This window comes from Propithecus coquereli, unplaced genomic scaffold, assembly GCF_000956105.1.
Source record: "Propithecus coquereli isolate 6110/MARCELLA unplaced genomic scaffold, Pcoq_1.0 Scaffold167, whole genome shotgun sequence".
NCBI classification, from domain to species: Eukaryota; Metazoa; Chordata; class Mammalia; order Primates; family Indriidae; genus Propithecus; species Propithecus coquereli.
The window spans coordinates 3,460,967-3,478,940 of record NW_012141302.1 but is presented as its reverse complement, the minus strand read 5'-3'; the positions used below and the strand labels follow the sequence as shown (position 1 = coordinate 3,478,940).

General features: G+C 36.7%; 1 pseudogene; it reads left to right on the top strand.

The window, feature by feature from the left end:
• Positions 1 to 2,459: 2,459 nt before the first annotated feature.
• The window catches only part of LOC105808079, a 108,383-nt pseudogene continuing 92,868 nt past the window's right edge, over positions 2,460 to 17,974 (top strand).

Sequence of the window (17,974 nt, the reverse complement as noted above, 5' to 3'; positions counted from 1 at the left end):
TCAGTTTCCACTAGTAGAGAAAGACATTAAGGACTCCCAGGTGGTTCCCTTTTATTGGCCTGGTTGTAGGGGGCAAGGATGTTTCCAGATGATTGATATGATTGTTAGGTGTTCTGCACTTTGCTACAGTTCCTCCCCCTGATTGGTCCCCAGCTTCTCTGTTCCTAGGAGCCACCTCTTGGCCTACATCTGCCACCTACAGATTTGGTCCCTTCCTAAAATTCACTCCTGAGAGACATGGAGCCTGAAAATCTTTGGAGATTAGTAGTCGAAGTCCATCTTCTGTAGCTGCTTCATGCTGAACAGGAACAATGTATTCCCTAGGCCCCATGGCCCCTCCAGAAGAGCTACAGGTAGAAGGTATAAATGGTGAGGTTGAGTGGTTCTAGAGGTATCAATAGAACAGGTCCCATGGGCTCTTATCCTGGGATTAGGACAAAATCCTCAGGCCAACATAAGCTTCATATAGAACCCTTGGAGTCTAGAAAACACAAACTTAACCAGGAGGTTCAAAAGACAGGGTCCTACAAGAAGGATTATCATAATTAAAGGACATACAGAAGAAAGTAACCATAAGGGAGAAGGAAGGTATTCCTTTATCTAATCCCAAACTGCTACTGAGGTTAGGGATATATTTTTATTTAGAAGTTACTCTGTGCTGGTCTCAGAAGCATATCCAATATTTGTTTATCCCTGTCTGCGACACCTCCTGAGGCAGTTCAAATAGGGTATTCTCATTCCATGGGATGGGGGCAAGAAAAGGGCAGTAAAATAATAAAAAGTCTCAGAATCATATTTACAATAGTCTAGGGAAAACGCAAGCAAGGAATCATTCCCACACAACACAATATCTCTAATATACAAAGGATTCCAGCCACAGCTAATATAAAGAAAAATAAGAAGTATATATAGGGATTTTTCAATGTTGATGTGATTTATTGGCATGAACTAGAATTCTCTGATAAACAGTAGCCTCATATGAAATTGTTATAATCTGGAAGATACAAATCTTACCAAGAGATTGGATATGCAAGACCCAATAGAGAAACTGGAACTTTAGGGATAAGCAGGAAATTGTTAAGTAACCAACATCCCTTTCCAGCTACTCAACACAGGAGTAGTATACTTCCTAATGGGGCATCCATAAACACCCACAACCACACAAGAGGAGGACAACAGTGGTCTGCCAAAGGTTTTTACAACCAAATAAATATTAGAAAAAGTATTTGCTTATGGGCCACATTCAAGGTTACCGGGGTTTTTTCATATGTGATCTAGATGGTATGAGCAGGAACCTGTGGTCAAACTCCGGCCCTTCAGAAGTGGTCATCCATGAGTGCTAGGGCCTGTGTTCCCCATCGATCCCCTGCCCTCAATAGCCTAGTGGCCCACAGTTGGGACAAGGCATCCTGGGTGTCACAACTTTTGTGGTTATGGAGGTGGGGTTCTTTTTGTCCCTGTTGGTAATTTCACCATGGATCCCCCTGAGGGACTGCCTGATTTCCAGGTGGGAGCTGTTAATTTAGGGAGTGAAGTTGGTCCCCATAGACCTAACCAGCTACCCAAATCCTATTTCTCTCATCTAGCGAGCAGTAATGTGAGAGCAAGACCCACATATCCTTCAAAGTTAAGTCAAGAACAACTATCAGGTGTTCGAATTGTTCTATAAAACTTTTCGGGTCAGCTAAGCTTCCCAGTCTTTCATCCTCTTTTCCACACAAGATTCACAATATTGGGGGTCATCTCTCAAGTATATAAAAGCCTGAACATAAGGAATTTCTGACCATTTCCCTTCCCTTTTACAAAAGAGATCTAATTGTATTTGGGTTAAGGCTCCATTCTCAGGCCAGGATTGTCCGTCTGGTAGTTGGTATTGGGGCCAGGCTGTGTTGCCGAAAAACAGGGGTTTCTTTTGGGGAAGACTTTTGAAAAACAAAAGAAAGAGAGTTAGATCCCGCCAATGGATGAGGCGTCCCCAGTTCCGTCTGGTGGAGAATTTGAGGCTGGGCTTGCTTTGTTAGACGATGCCCAAAAGCCTCTATTCCGACTGCCCGTCAGACCCGGCGTCCCCAGTCTGGACGCGTCAGCTCTTAGGAGTCTCTCTCTAGAACGATTGTGTTCCACCTGGCGGGACACTGCATTCCATCCCCCATGGCCGGAGCCTTTCTGACACTCATAATCCCTTTGCCACGCAACAGATATGGGGGGCTGGAGGCAGCACTCTGCCGCCGTGTTTGCTCCCATCTACTCTCATTCCCCTTCTCCTTTGCCTCTTCATGATACCTGGCCCTCACTGCTTCCCATTCCACCTGAGCCTTGACCGGTTTCCACAAAGCGAGCGCTGCCCACTGGCTCAACCAAAGGGATTCCCAGGATCCCTCCCTCGGCCGCCCAACATAAAGTTTTAGAGCTGCTCTTTTAGCTCCCGTGGAATGGGGACTGTCAAAAACCACAGGACGATGGCTGTGGCAATAACAGATGGCAGAAGAGGGCGCCAGAAACCAAGCAAGCAGAGAGGTTAGCTCTCAGGACCTTTTCTTGCTGAAAGTGGCAAAACAAAAAGAGCAGGGACCCCCCAGTCTTCCCCACATCCAGACGCCTTCCAGTGTGTCCATAGTCCATACTCGAGAAAAAGGGAAAGGAAAAAGTTGATGCTTAAGAGCCACAGTAGCCAAATAAACAAACTCCATCATCTTACCTTACAGGAAGCCTGCAGATCTCCAAAGAAACTTTTCAGACGTCCTGGGATTCAACATCAAATGTCAGGTCAGACCTCTTGGCCGACTGTTGTGCTGGTTCTTTGGCTCCTTATTTGGAAGAATCACAAGCAGGAACAGGCCAGTGATGGAGTGATCGCAGACAGGAAGCAATTCCACACAAACAGCTTTATTGCAGAAAAGAAGGAAGGTATACAAAGCAAGAAAACGTTCCACAGAGAGGAATGAGTCAGTTTCCATGAGTGGGCAAAGATGTTAAGGACTCCCAGGTGGTTCCCTTTTATTGGCCTGGTCTGGGGAGGGCTTACAGAGGTGTGGGATGTTACCAAATGATTGCTATGATTGTCAGGTGTTCTGCGTTTTTCTCCAGTCCCTTCCTCTGATTGGTCCCTGGCTTCTCCACCCCTAGAAGCTACCCTCCTAGCCTACACCTGCCACCTACAGATTTGGTCCCTTCCTAACAGCCATCATGAAGAAGTTAAGAACCTACAGAAAGAATTAAGAAGCTCTGAACTGAGACAGCATGAAGTCTATAGCTTCATTTCACCCAGCCTTGAGAGTCAGTGCTGCTATATTCCAGAAAATTAATTTTCCACCTAATGATTTTCTTTGGTTTTCCCATAATGGAACATTTAAAAGCCGACGGATTCAATAATTTAAAGAGCTGTAGGCAATGTTCAGTCACCTATTTCTAACACAGCCCAAAATACCCTGAAATTAAGGGCACAGGAGTGGAGGTGACTTGAAGCTGTGAGGATGAAGGAACCTTTGAAGAAGAATATATGCAGATAAGATCAATGGGCTGAAATAAATCTTGATTAATGCTTTCATTTAAGGGATGAGAAAAATAAGAAAGTCTAATATATAGTCACCTTTTTTAATGTGTGTGTGTGTGTGTGTGTGTGTGTGTGTGTTCAACGGGTAATTAATTATAGAGCTGAGATAATGGATCAAAGGAAGGTAAACATGAGCAGAGGAAGGTCAATAGTGTCATGTTTCAGAAAAGACAAGGCAGATATGGACTGAAGGGGAAAATTAAATGTGGCAATTTGTTTATTGGTGACAACAGAGAGACTTCATTAGAGTAAGAGTAGAGAGACATCAAGTTTCCGGAAGATAAGGAGTGAATGGATGATCAGCATTTATGACAAAGCATGGCAATCTATCTTTTGACGAACATTGTGGTGAAAGGGGAGAAATCATTTTTTTATTTATCCTAATAATACTTTTATTACCGTCGACATCTACCAAAAGCTGTATCTAACTTACAAATCCTATTTTCCCCTTTTTAACTATTTATTGAAAAACTAATTCTTCTAAAATATTTATGGAATTAAAGAATGGAATTAAATAACTTTTCAACAAGCTAGAACTGGTCCCTTGACTCCCATTGTATTCAATCACAGTGGCCTATTTTTTAGTCTAATTGGATAATTTACTTTTTGAGAGTACAGAGAGATTTTATGGATCCTTTATCTTAACCATGCTGTACTCAAGCTTTCACTAAAGGAATTCAGGATCCTATTTTCCCTGAAAATTATTTCTTTTAATTGCAAAGAAGAGCAATATAGTTATTTTAGCTGATAATTTAAAACTCAAATTAACTACATCTAATTTTTATTTTAATCATATTCAGAAAACATTTATCTTATTTTATATGACAAAACAAAATATGGTTGAGGAAAGTGACATAGTTTAGAGTGTCCTGGATTTAAACGTGGGAACTATGAAAATAAAAGCAATGAACTGAGGAGATAAATTTGGAGCCAGTGGAAAAAAGAATTGGAAAGCTATGGATTGTGGGAGGAAATTGTCATTGTCCAAACCAGAGAGGAGCACAGTCTTATTTAACATTATAACACTAGGAAAAAGAAACAATGAGGTAATGCTGATAATCATTATGAAGGAAAAGGAGCAGGGGGTTCGGCAATATATTAGATACAAAGACAAAAGAACAAACATAGAATTATAGGATACACATTAAGGTATTTTGACTTATGCAAAAAACCAACTATATGACAAATCATAGCACCTCAGTATGGTGCTTTAATTAAAATGTTATTTGAAATCAATAACAACTGATACCACAGAAATACAAAGATGATCTGAGACTACTGTGAACACCTATGTGCACACAAACTAGAAAATCTAAAGGAAATGGATGAATTCCTGGAAAAATACAATCTCACAAGATTTAATCAGGAAGAAATAGAAATCCTGAACAGACCAATAATGAGCACTGAAATTGAATCGGTAATGAAAAATCTCCCAACTATAAAAATCCCAGGACCAGATGGATTCACAGCTGAATTCTACCTGACCTACAAAGAAGATCTGGTACCAATCCTACTGAAACTATTCCAAAAGATTCAGAAAGATGGAATCCTCCCTAACTCATTCTGTGAATCTAGTATTGCCCTGATACCAAAGCCAGGAAAGGACATAACGAAAAAGGAAAACTACAGACCAATATCCTTGATGAACATAGATACAAAAATCCTCAACAAAATACTAGCAAACTGAATTTAAAAGATGATTCACCACAATTAAATGGCTTTCATCGCAGGGATGCAAGGATGGTCCAACATTCACAAATCATTAAATGTAATTCATCACATAAATAGAAATAAAAATAAAAACCATATGATCATCTAAATAGATGCAGAAAAAGCATTTAGTAAAATTCAATATGTCTTCATGATAAAAATTCTCAACAAACTAGGTGTACAAGGAACATACCTCAAAATAATAAAGCCATATATAAAAAACCTGCAGCCAGCATCACACTGAATGGGGAAGAGTTTAAAGCATTCTCCCTAAGAAGTGGAACAATACAAGGATGCCCACTTTCACCACTTCTATTCATCTTAATAATGGAAGTCCCAGTAAAAGAAATCAGACAAGAGAAAAGAATAAAGGGCAACCAAATTGGAAAAAGGGAAGTCAAATTATCTCTTTTTGCTCATGATATGATCTTATACCAAGAAAACCCTAAGGACTCCTCCAAAAGAATGCTGGATTTCATAAATGAATTCAGCAAGTCTCAGGTTATAAAATCAATGTACAAAAATCAATAGCATTTCAAAACACTAATCAAAACCAAGCTGAGAACCAACTTAAGAACTCAATCCCACTTAAAATATTTGCAAAAAAGTAAAATAAAATACCTAGAAATATCTTTAACCAAGGAAATAAAAGATTTCTACAAGGACAACTACAAATCACTGATGAAAGAAATGATAGATGACACAAACAAATGGAAAAACATCCCATGTTCATGGGTTGGAAGAATCAATATTGTTAAAATGATCACACTGCCCAAGACAATCTATAGATTCAATGCAATTACTGTTTTTCATAGAATTTTTCATTTTTCATAGAATTTTTAAAAATCCTAAAATTCATATAGAACCAAAAAAGAGCCAGAATAGCCAAAGTAATCCTAAGCAAAAAGAACAAATCTGGAGGCAACACATTACCTGACTTCAAATGCCACTAAAAACCTATAGTAATGAAAAAAGCATGGCACTGGCATAAAAGTAGACACACAGACTAATGGGAAAGAGTATAGAACCCAGAAATAAATCCAAATCCCTACAATCAACTGATCTCTGACAAAGCAGACAAAAACATATACTGGGGAAAGACCACCCTATTCAATAAATGGTGCTGAAAAACTGGATAACCTAAGTGCCCATCAATTCATGAGTAGACAAAGAAAATATGGTATATTTATATACTATTCAGCTATCAAAAAGGAATTAAATATTGTCTTTTGCAGGAACTTGGATGGAACTGGAGACCATTATCCTAAGCAATATATCTCAGGAATAGAAAAGAAAAACACCACATGTACTCTCTAATAATTGGGAGCTAAATAATGGGCATGCATGGGCACAAAGAGATGTAAAGGACATTGGAAACCACAAAGTGGGGAGGGTGGGAGACAGCGAGCAGTAAAAACTTACCTAATAGGTACAATGAACATGATTCTTGTGATGGGCACACTAAAAACTTAAGCCTTTTATACGAGGTATCCATATAATAAAAAAAATTGTACCCCTTTAATATTTTGAAATTAAACAAAACCTAAATGATAAAAAATCTAATCAAAGTGCCAAATGGCTTTCCGTGGAAATTAATAAACTGATTCTGAAAATTTTATGTGGAAGAAAAAAGGCCAATAAGAGCCAAGATCATTTTATAAGAATAGGAAAAGACAGTGATGGGAGCACAGGAAAGAATAGGTTCTTGTCCTATTTAAAAAATAATGTTTTTTCATGAAGCTGTAATAGTGAGAATAATGTGTCATGGTGGTAGATAAGTAGACCAATAGAACTCAGAAACAGTTTTAATCACTCATAGAAATTCAATAAATGTCAGAATTCACCATTGTAGATCACTCATAAAAGAACAGACCATTCAATAAATGATGGAATATTTATATGGAAAAACACCAAAATAAATAAAGTCTATACAAAATTTTAGATAGATTAAAATCCAAAAAAAATCTTTTTCTAATTTTTTAAGCTAATTTTTAAAATACAGGAGTATATAACTTTATGATCTCGAGGAATTTTTAACAAGACCCTGAAAGACATGTATTATACACTATAATTAATCAGGAGACATAGAGAACTTAACTAAATGAATTGTTAACAGCAACAACTTTATATCTAGTTAGCCAAGTAATTAAAAGCAAAAAGGGAACACTTGGAATCACAGAATAGTAAATGCAGGAAGCAGCTGCATCCACTAGGGCTGTGGGGACAAATCTGAAAAGCAGATCTCAGAGAAGGGGGTCTAATTAACTGCTGCCATTTGTCTGCAAACCAGGAAGGATCCCATGAAGTTGGCTCCAGACCCTAAGGTGAGGGGCACTGAAGGCTGGCACCTACTATCTGAAGAGAAAGGAATAAGACTGGTTCTAGAAGTGTAAAAACTGCAAACTGGATTCGGCTACTGCTAATGAAAGAAACTGTTGTTGCCAGGGTATAAAAGTGTTGCCAAGCTAAGGGTCATAAATAAGGAGCAGGAACAAACAAGAAATAGGGAGCAAAGAAGAAGCAAGTCCCTTCTTCTTTCTCCAATCTTCCAGTCTCTCTGATGTCTCCAATGGCGAACACTAACAAGGAACCGGCTGGCAAAGCAGAAAGGCGGTTTGTAGAGTCCCAGCCCCAGCGTCATGCAACAGAGCCTGGAAGAATGTGTGTGACGATGAGAGATGATTGTTGAATAACCAGTGCACTATTTATTTAAAGTTTAAAACCTGCCAAACAATACTCTATATTTTATATATGTTATAAAATATAAAGAAATGCATGGGAATAGGAAACACAAAATTCAAAACAGAGACTACCTCTGACGGTTATAGAGAGAAATGTGATCTGAAAGGGTCACACAGAGTTCTTCAACTGTACTTTTCAAGTTTTATTTTCAAGCTGTATGGTGCATTTCAAAGTACTAATTATATTATTCTGTAGGCATTTTGGATGTCTATAACATGCCATTAAAAAAACAGCCAAGAGGTGCAGTTCTTTTATGGAAAGGAGGACAATGAGAGAAGTTAGCACACTTAAATCCAAGTATTATGAGATACCATCTTGTGGGTGTTTTGTTTACATAGTAAGCTCAAGATAAAAGTTTCTACATTGTGATAACTACTGGAATACAGATTCAGATCAAGTGAGTATTTTGACCTAGTACTAAATGGCAGAATTTCAAATCTCCTCCAGATTGACACTTGCTCCTGGGAAGAAGGGCAAATCGTCCATGAAGTCCCCATCTGCCTGATGGAGGAACATCTGTGGTGATGTGGACTGTCCTAAATTAGGTGGCAGTAATGCTCCAACTAGTGAAATTATCCTTCCTCAGTAATAACACTTATTGGCAGGAGAACACTTTGGAAAGACATTTGTTTCAGGTTGTTTAAAAATGAAACTTCAAAATACACATTGAAATTTTTTATTCAATGTTTGTAACTTTTATCTGACATTGTACAGATTTATTTTGACAACCTATTTGGTTGTTGACAAGTCTGTTCCACTTTTTGTAAGTGTATTTTAAAGGTTTATGTTGAACATATTTTGTATAAATCTCATAATGACGCAAAAATAAACATCAGGAAAACTGAATGCATCTCAAAAATATATTTATCTTCATAAGGCAGCTTGGAATATGAACACTAACAAAATTTTAAAAATGTTTTTATTAAAAATCAATTTAGACTTGCGGGACAAAAATTTATTGAGCAAGTAATGTATTTAATTCATTAGCCAAGCCTTGGGAGAGAGATATTTTCCAACATCCATCACTCATAAAGAAAGGGTAATTATGTCCCCCAAATAGCTCAACTTTATCCACTTCTCTACATTCTCACTGCCAATAACTTAATAAAATCCCACCATCTTCTCTCCCTTTGACTACTGCCTCAGCCTCACCATGGACAGTGTCTGGTACATAATAGATTATTTAAAAGATTAATTTAAATAAATGAATGAATGAATTTGGAATGTCTCAAAGTTGTTAATTCCAGAAATGCTGAGGCACAGGATGAAGATTGGAAAGTGAGAGTGTAGGTAGCAGCATATGGGAAGAGCAGCAAATGAGGAGGAGGTACGTGAAGTGGTGACGGGAAGTTCTCATGTTATATTAATTTCAGAAAGTCTTTGATATTTTCTTACTGAAGAATCAGCAATTAGTTTTTAAGAATTACCCCAGTGATAAATTTTCCACAGCTATTTTCAAACTGTAAAAGTGAGATGTCTCAAATCCTATGCCGAGTTTTGTTCGAAAATTGTAAAAGACGTAAATAAGCCTTTCAATGCATGATTCACCAAATCAAATTACCAAATTATTTAAAGGGAACTTTATGGCATTTTATTCATAAGTATTTTATTCATTTATTTTTAGCTTCCATTTATGTAAAATCATGGCAGTCACATAGGAGATATTTAATATATACCGTGGATTTAAAGGCTAATTGCTTGCACTTACACAGACACTGACTCAGATGTTTTTGTTGTTTTTGTTCAAAAAATTAATGTTGTCACCCATCATCATGATACTCACTTAAATATTTTGATGGAAGAATTAACTTTATAGGTATAGCTTTCTTCCAACTAAATAAGATTTGATTCAGCAATAATGCTTGGATTCTAAGTATTTCATGGAATCCAATGATTTAGGAACTTGGCAATTGATATTAGTAGTGATTGTTCATCACTAGCAAATTTGCATTATAAAAATCTTTTCTGGTGATATAGGATAGTGGTTTTATATCTATTACTTCATCTCTAAACAACACAAGAAACTAATCATCAGGAAATTTAGAGTGAGATTTAAAATTATTCAATTTTTTTCTAATTTTTTAGCAAACATAAACCTAATGGATTTTTGTTAGTCTAAGACAGTATTTCAGTACCCAACCAAATTATTGTCTCTATGTTATCCATTTTCAAAACTGTTTGGGGACAGGTTTTTAGACTTGCATGTGTAGAATACACTTAGCAAAAATTTGTCATCCTTCACTTTACACTTCTATATCTCGAAAGTACTTGTTGCTAGTGGATCCTTCAATAGTAAAGAGAGATAACTGTAAAATCACAATCTTCAGTGTGAAAATTACTACTAGGTCCACTGTTGGACACTCATTTGAGTCCTAGATCTGCCACTTAGTAGCAATGAAAACCCAAATAAAGCACTTAACTTCCCAGAGCTTCAGTTTCCTTTTCTGTATAAGAATAACAATATCTGGTCTGCTTGTCTCAGAGGAATAGGTAAGATGATATGCATGAAGTCTGGGCAAAGTGAAAGCACTATTTGCATTTAATTAGCATTTGATATCTTATGTAAAGATCAGAAAAAGAGGGATTAAACCAACAGAGGAAAAAGGTACTTTGTACTGAACAGCATTACTAGTCCTGAAATGGACCCAGCCCCCAACTCCTCCCAGACTAACACTCAGCACATATTCAATAAATATCGTTTAATTAATTAATTAAGCAGAAGACACAAGATTATATACTAGTAACAAGAGAAAAGCTAAGACTGGAAGAACACTAGGAGAGAAGAAGACACTTTGTAGAGTATCTTAGAGTCTAGTAAACCCCTCTTTCCCTTAACTACATAAATAATCATAGGATAGCAAGGTATGGTACATAGGAGAACACTCATTATAAAATCTAGTAAATACTAATACTAGGGGTGAGGAATTCAGGCCTGAGGTATTTCAAGTTCTTTACCAAGGGCAAAAGCAACCTATTAAAGAGTGTAGTAGATGCTCCTAAGCTGACTGCCTGACTCACTATCATTTCCCCATTCTCAGGGAAATGCACCTGATCCACAGAAGTGGGTCTCTAACACTTTTACTAAAAGACACCATGTGTATAGCCACAGACAATTTGCCAGGGGTGACCACCAAACCTAAGTTAACCAAACAAATTCTCTCTTGAGAGAGAGAGAAACGCAATTTCTACCAACAGTTACAGAAACTAGGTGTCAATGGAGCAAGATCATATCAACACCAAAGTAGTAAAGAGAAGACCCACCAATTCAGTTTTAGAGATCCCCAGCACCTCCTTGGTTATTCAAATTATATGAAGATTCTGGAGAATGTAATATAATGTGTAAGATATTGTCTGACTGAGTTGTGCCATGCAATCTGCTACCCAGGCTGAGCCAAGTTCAGTTGTGAATTGCAATCACGGCCAAACCGGCAATCCTGGGAAGAACTACAACTCCGCGGATAAGGGTTCCTGAAAGTGAGAGGGAAAGGCTTTTGTTTGGGCCACTGATTACATTGATGACAAAGAAGAATTAAAACCTAGGATGTCTGAGGATGAAAATAATAGGCTTCACTGGCCTTACATTGACTAAAGAAAGCAAATTTTGTATTTTTCAGAAAAATTTTCTTTAATGAAGAAAGAAAGCTTACATTTAAAGAGGAAAAAATGTAAATAAGGACTTAACAATGCATTTCCTTAATCCTGGAACATCCAGTCCATTAATATTTCTTGGACATCTAATATATGGGCAGAGAAGTAGACTATTGAAACTTAAATTTCTTCCCAATTTATGATTATAAAGTTATATAAATTTTTCTCTCATGAGACTTTCAAAACAAAGGGGATAGTCCAAATTCAAAAGTGCTCTAACTAGTAATTCAGAATAATAACAGCCCCTTGTTATAATTATTTAACAATCTCAAAATTATGGACTCATACCTTGAAGACCACATGGCAGTTAAGCCACGTTTATTTAATCACCAAATGAATTTCTATGGATTAACCCCATAATAAAAGTCAGGAAATTCAAAATTTTAGCTCAATTTAAGCACAATCTTCCAGAGGTATGAATTATTAGAGGGAGAAATAACATTTTCTAACAGTTTCTGAAAACAAGATTAGTAGCTAATATCATTAATATTCTAAAGCAGTCCTCTGAGACTCAGCATAGACAAATCATTGATTTTCACATTTATCTTTCTTGGGACTTCTGTAGTCACTCCAAGGTGTCTTCATGTAATCCACTCATACCAGACAATGTTTTCGAGGATATTCTAAATAATTAACCTTCTCACATTGGAGTTCAAGTGTCTCTCTGTGATAAAGCACTTGAGCACCTCAAAAGCATAATTATAGGTATACCCTTGAGAGTTGGGACAGAGCAAGTTCTCGAAATGAGTGTGGATATTAAAACTGATATAGCAGCAATTAGTTATTATGAATTTTCTCCATTACCTAGTCCGTTGGATTGTGTCAGTGAAATATAACCCTGCTTACAAGAGTCCGCATAATTTCTGATTGCCACTCTCAATACTCAGTCTTAAATTTATTACAGTATTTCAAAGGCAAAGCCATCAAAACTGCTTTGACTTCCCTTTTTCTTTTCTCCTACTGTTGAATCAGTTATGTGTCAACATAAGGTCACATCTAAAGTAGACATCTTTTTATAGATAAATAAGAAATGATTTTTGGATAGCAAATAATGCATTAATTAAAAATAATAAAAAGAAATCTTTGAAGAATAAGAAATCATTTAACTATAGCCAATTTATAAATGCATAGAGGTTTAATAAGCATTAAATATAGTAGCTTTAATGTGTAATCAATTTTGATTATTTGACATTATGCAAAATACCTAAGACCAAGAAAAAGCCATTTTGACTTCAATATAGAAAGGTAATGTTTTCACCACCAATATCTTAATATGTAGCTTCTAAATGCAAAATGCAGATTTTCATATTATTTTCATCAAGAAAATAATCTAGTAACCAGAATATTTTCCTAAAATCTTATTTTACTAGAATAATAAAGAAGATTATTACAATAACAGTCGAGACCATTCTATAGAATGGTAATTTTGATATCTGCTATCTCTAGCACCAGTATGTGCTACACTATGACAGAAAAGTTTTTTTAGTGATATATCTAGTCTGAAGATTTTAGGAAGACAGAGCTCTAATAAATAATAAACTCTGTTTGGAGGTTTATTAACATGTTCAAAATTTTTGACTCTAGTAAATTGATTGTCATATTCCTACTTGTGACAGAAAATATATATGCATATATGTGGGTCTTAGACATAGACCATTTCATATTATAAAATGTAACCACTGACCTCAAAACTTCTTAATGGCTTCTCACATACTAAGTTATATCAAAAGTCTTTGTGATGCCTCCAAAATCCTGCATGGTCTGGGCCTCCAGTATCACTTTGACCTCCTCTCCTACCTGTGGAACCAACTATCCCTTTTCTGCTCCTCTCTTCCAATTCTGCTTTCTTACTATGCTCCAGAATTCTCTCTTCTTAGCATGTCTTCCTTAACGCCTTTAGATATCTGTTCTTATGTCATCATTTTCTCTTAAAAAGAAAATACTATTATACACACACACACACACACACACACACACACACACTCCCTTCTGGTGCATTCTTCTTATCCTATTTTGTTTTTCGTTTGTTCTCCTTGTTTGTTTTAATAGCACTTAACACTCCCCCTAGCATGTATGTTTGTCCATTTTATATCTTCTACCTATAGAATGTATACTTTTACAAGAGAAAAATTTTATCTTATTAATTGTTGTATACCAAATACCTAATGCAGGGCTTGGCACTCAGTGATTTTTCAATAATTAATTTTTGGATAAATAAATAAATAAATAAAATCAATTTTTATAATCAAACAGAAATATAATATTATTTTTCATACCAAGTATTATGGCTTTACAATTGTCTAAAATTCTGTTTTATCTTGAGACTTCACCCCACCTATAATTAATTCTTTTTTACTGAAGTTTTTGTTTCACTTATAACTCCAATAAATAAATACCAAAGTCTGAAAAACACAATAACCATGGCTATCCATAGTAAATTAATTTAAATATCAACACATAGATCAAAACAATAAGAAAACAGAACATTGGAAACCATTTTGTAGACTATGATTGCTGTCTCCAGTAACCCCGCACCCCCCCACTCTAAAATCAAAACAGAAAGGAAGGAAAGAAGGTAGCAAGGGAGGAAGGAAGGAAGTTACCTAAACTTTTAAACTAGGCATATAGTTTTAAGGTTAACATTTTTCTGATTCCTGGTTGTGCCTATTATCTCTAGTTTGTATTATTCAATCTCAAATGCTTTGTGTAGAAACAGTAAAAGAAATTCAGTGAAAATGTAGCCTTTTGGTATGTGTATCATTATAAATGGAAGCAGTAATGACCAGTTATGAGAAATCCAGCCCCCCTGCAATTGCTGAACACAATAATAAATTCCTTTCTAGAAATGTATGCAATCTTATATTAAAAACATTGCTCTTCAGCATATACAAAATATAGTTTAATTTCTAATAGTTTTCTTAGTCATTTGATCTTTACTAATTTGTTCCAGTACTTCCAATGGATAACATATGTCATTCACATACATGTTAAGATGGAATCTAATTGAGATGCTGTCTCTAATCACATCCCATGCAAACTAAACTTAAGGTCTATTAAATAATAAAACTTTAGTATTTTAAGTTTATGTTCCAAAGGACATCTGAGAGCCTGAATTGGTAGATGGCATAGGAAGGACTGATTCAGGATGGATAATAAATCTGATTATCAACAGAGAGACCTACTATATGATATCTAGACAGCTGATGAGGGAAGAGTGGATATTAAGAGGGCAATATTACCTGTGATTGAATATGAGTCACCCAAATATCCCAATATGGTTTATTATTTCCAAAAAAATAATTTGGAGTAGTACATCAAATAATTATTAGTTGTGATATGAAAAAGAAAATAGGTTTCTAAGAAAATAAACAGAGTGAGAATGGGACTTAAGGATCTGTTTTAGGAAAAATGGTCAAGGATCACCTCTCTGACAAGGTAACATGTAAATTGAGACTGAAGGATTCACTGGAGTCAATCATGAGAACTGCAGGGGGAGGAGAGAGAAAATATATGGGAAAAGTCTCAGAGAGTGGGAAGAATTTGGCATATTTGAGGAAGTAAAAGCAGCCCAAAATGTCTAGAGCACAGTAAGCAAGAAGGAGAGAGGGCACGGCAGACAGGGTTCTTTGGGCTATAACAAGACACTTGGGCATGATTCTGAATCCAGCAGAACATCACAAGTGTTATAAGCATCAGAGGGCCACAAATGGTTTTATGTTTTAAGAGCATCACTCTGGCTGCAGTGTGGACAGCGGATTGGAGGGCACTAAGAGAAGATAAGGAAAAGTGTTGGACTAGTCCTAGTGAGGCAGGGTGTGGACCCAGAAGAAGGTGCTATAGATTGAATGTTTGTGTCCCCCCAAAAGCTTATTTCTGAATGTTACAATATTAGGAGGTGGGGACTCTGGGAGGTGGTTATGCCATGAGGAGCCCCCATGAATAAGATTAGCACCCTTATAAAAGAGAGAAAAGATCCCAGAGAGATCACTTGCCCCTTCTACCATGTGAGAACATAGCAAGAAGACAACTGTCTGCCATCTTAGAGAAGGCCCTGACCAGACACCGAACCTGCTGACATCCTGTCCTTGGACTTTCCATCCTTCAGAAATGTAAGAAACAAATTTTTGTTATTTCTAAGCCACCTAGTCTACGGTATTTTTGTTATAGCAGTCCAAACAGACTAAGACACAAGGGATGTTAGCAAAGTGTAATAAAGATGGCTATATTGGAGACATATTTGGGAGGAAGAATTGATAGGCTGATTTGATATATTAGATGTGTGGCATGAGAGAAAGAGAGAAATCAAGGATGGTACTTATATTCCTGACTTGAGAAACTCAGAGGATGATGGGGTAGATTATTAAAAGGAGGAAAACTGTTGGGGTAGGGAGTGTGAAAGGAATGAGAATATAGTTAGAAGGAAAAATCAAAGATCTTCAAACACGTTGCATTTGAGAATTGGTGAAACCACCAAGTTGTGGCTCCTGGTAGACAGTTTGATATAAAAATCAGTAATTCAGAGGGGAGGCTGGGGCTGGGAATCAAAATCTGTTTGGTCCTATGTCCCCACACACATTGGAAACATTCACAAGAGGACAGAGAGTCTGTGTCTTAAAAGGGTAACCCAGTGTGACTCTTTCTGCAATGAAAGCAATCTGCTGACTTTTCCAGTCACTTCCTTCTGCCTCTCTCTGTCTGGCAGAACTAAAGCAATAAAGGTGAAACCCATCTGACTTGGCAAGGACCGAAAACTATGCACCTCTCTTTCTCTCTCTCCCTCCCTCCTCTTTCTCCTCTTTCTCCTCTGTCTCTCTTTCTCTCATTCTCTCCCTGTCCCTCACTCCTGCTTCTTGATTTCCAAATTCCCTACCCCTCACCTCCATCCATTTGATTTCTTTTTATACATAGCTCAGTAGTAAGATCTGAAAATGGGTTTTAAGGGATTTGTGAGTGAGCAGACCTTACCCATCCACAGCCTGTTTCCATATGCAGTTATGAAACCTAACCTGTGGAGGAAAAGTGTGGCCACAGATCAGCTTACCAGAGTTCTCTGTACTGTGGTTGAGGACCCAAGACCAGCCAACAATAAAGTGGTATTAATACTTTCCTCTATATGTCATTTTTCCTTGTGAATATACCCTCCCTAAGGAAGGATGACTGTGATCTAGCATAAATTCTAGATATACTAGATGACCCAATATCATCATTACTTCTGATAAAGCTAAAATTTCTTTGTTTAGTGTCACATTGTACCTATCAGATGGGTGCCTACTTTGCTAATTGACTTGCAGAATTTAATAATTAAGACATTCACTCTATATAATTTACTGTCTTTTTAGACTCTACTTTTAGTGAGTGTGAATACTCTGCTGATTCCTTTTAAACTTGAAACAGATCTGGGCACCTGCTTCTGGGCTGCAGCACATCTCAGCTGTGGAGTTTTTTAAATGCTCTAGCGATTGAAGTGCATCTTCACTATTGAATGGTATCCCTCATCTGTAAAGTCATTTACAAACTGTACTGATCAAGCTGTACATTTCTGAGTTGGAATTTCATCTACAGAGCCTTCTGCAAAATGAACTGAATCCTTTACTAATCATGGGCAGTGGTAGAATTTATTTAGTTTATGGTGAATTTGCATTATTTGCTTATTATACCCTTTGGTTCCTTCCTCAGACTGCTGTGCTGCATTGCTGAAGCTGAGAAGTCACTCATCACATCCTACTCCTGAGGTGAGAGCATTTGGGTTGTGGATGAAATGTCTTCTTAATGTGAAAATCTCACCATTCATGCATACATATATTCTCTCTATGTCCACATGACGCAATACAGCGAGTCCTGCCTGGACATCTATTCATAAATCTCTATGAAGTTATGATGTTCCAAAACATTAAGCCAAAAGCAAACTTTTCTCCATTTGGCCACAGACACTGTATGACTCCTCTCAGCCTAACACCATGAACATTGTTTGTGTTTCATGTTCCCTAATGCTAATAAAAAGCTTCCTATGCTGGACCCTACCGCTCTTACTCTAAAAACAGTCTATTAATTAAACAGTATGGGAATGTCAAATTATTTTAATCAACACTACATACCATTTTATGATTCCTCCTTCAAAAAAGAATATGGTTTTATCCCAACTAAAGTATAGAGAATCGATGATCCAAAATTCTATGAATTAAAGATATGCAAGCACAAACTTTTATTTCTGGTTAGCAACCCTAGATAGTCTGCAACAGATAATAACAATACAATGAATTGGAACGCTGTTTTAAAAAATAAAATTCACCTCCATTAAACTCTGGCAAATGTATTGTTTCA